Source organism: Ornithorhynchus anatinus, chromosome X1 (genome assembly GCF_004115215.2).
Source record: "Ornithorhynchus anatinus isolate Pmale09 chromosome X1, mOrnAna1.pri.v4, whole genome shotgun sequence".
In the NCBI taxonomy this organism is placed as follows: Eukaryota; Metazoa; Chordata; class Mammalia; order Monotremata; family Ornithorhynchidae; genus Ornithorhynchus; species Ornithorhynchus anatinus.
The window spans coordinates 46,645,975-46,647,535 of NC_041749.1; positions in this window are offsets into that span (position 1 = coordinate 46,645,975).

Sequence of the window (1,561 nt, forward strand, 5' to 3'; positions counted from 1 at the left end):
CTAGGAATGGAATGGATATGCCTCTGCTCGATTCTCCCTCCCCTAGTCGAGACTGGTTGAGTACAGGTGTGACCCTGAATGGACTAGATCCTTTCCTCCCCCCAAAGCCAAAGGAGTGCTGCCAGCTTCTCTCAGATAAGAATGGGAGCAGGCCAAACTGGGGATGGATTTCTCCAGCAGATGGACCAGAGTCATTTTTCAATCATTTCTCATGGCTCTGATTCAACCATTTGAGGAAATCTAAGCCCCGTTTTATGAAAATGCACACCTGTGGGTATAAAAATTTGTGTTTTGGAGAGCCAGAAAACTTGTAAGAGGTGGGGGTGCCTGGGATCGGAGCTGAGCATTGTGGGGAAGGCATAGGAGGAAATAATAACATTGTAGACAGGGAATGTGTCTACCAACTCTGTTATACAGTGCTCTCCACAACGAGCTTACAGTCTAAGAATATGCCTTCCTGTTGCCTAGAGAGAGCCAGGACATCTTAACCTCATCATTCTGCCCATTCTGCTTTCTTATGGTTAAGCCCAGTTGAGCTGGTGGTCCCATACTTGAGCCAGTTAAATGTCCTTGTCTGCCCCTCCCCTCACCCCGCCCCCCCCCCAAACACACCACACCACTCCACCCAGATGGCAATAGCAGCTCTGGCCTCTGCCACCCAGGATCTCCTCCTCTGTCACTGACATTTTATTTCATTTACAGCAAGACACACAAATTAGGTTTAGAAAATATAAAGAGGGAAGCTGCAGGACTCCAGATGGCTTGGCAAATTCTATTTAACACACAACTGGCCCTGGGACATTCTCCCACTTTATAATTCGGTTAACAAAGGTTGCCCACAGAATCCTGACGCCTACATTCAATGGCCATTTTCAACTTTAAGGCTCATCTGCTTTGGTAGTCCAGAACTCTTTCCCTCTTGTATTCTGGGATGGCTGAAATGAATTGAGGCCCTAATTTAGTTAGGAGATACAATTCCATGCTACATCTATGGCATATCTATTTAAATCACTTGGATGAATGGCCTTGGTGTAAAATAACTCACCTGGAAGAGACCCCTCCAATATTTACAACACATTTCATTGGAGGCTTTCTAAAATAGCAAATCTGGGGAAAATAATATTCTGGACTTTTTCTGTAGCAAATCGTATTTATGGAAGTGGATATCGAATAATGAGCAGGAACGTAACACAAGCTGTTTGGCAATTTGGGACATAGACTGCTAAATACTTGAGGCTTTCCTTGACTTGTAGTAGCACTCAGTTGAATATTTGAATTACACTCTTGGGATCTACTTTAAGATGATCTATTATAACATGGCTCCTGGAGTAAAATGTGCCTTTTCAAGCAGTAAACACAAGCTGTTCAGCAATTTGGGACATGGATTGTTAAATAGTTAGGGCTTTTTTTGACTTCTAGTAGCACTCGGTTGAATATTTGAATTACCCACTTGGGATCTGCTATAAGATGGGCTATTATAATATGGGCAGTAGTGTAAACTTTATACAGAGAAAAACAAAAATGCCCAAGGAATCTGCTGTTCAGATTTCAAGAAGTCACA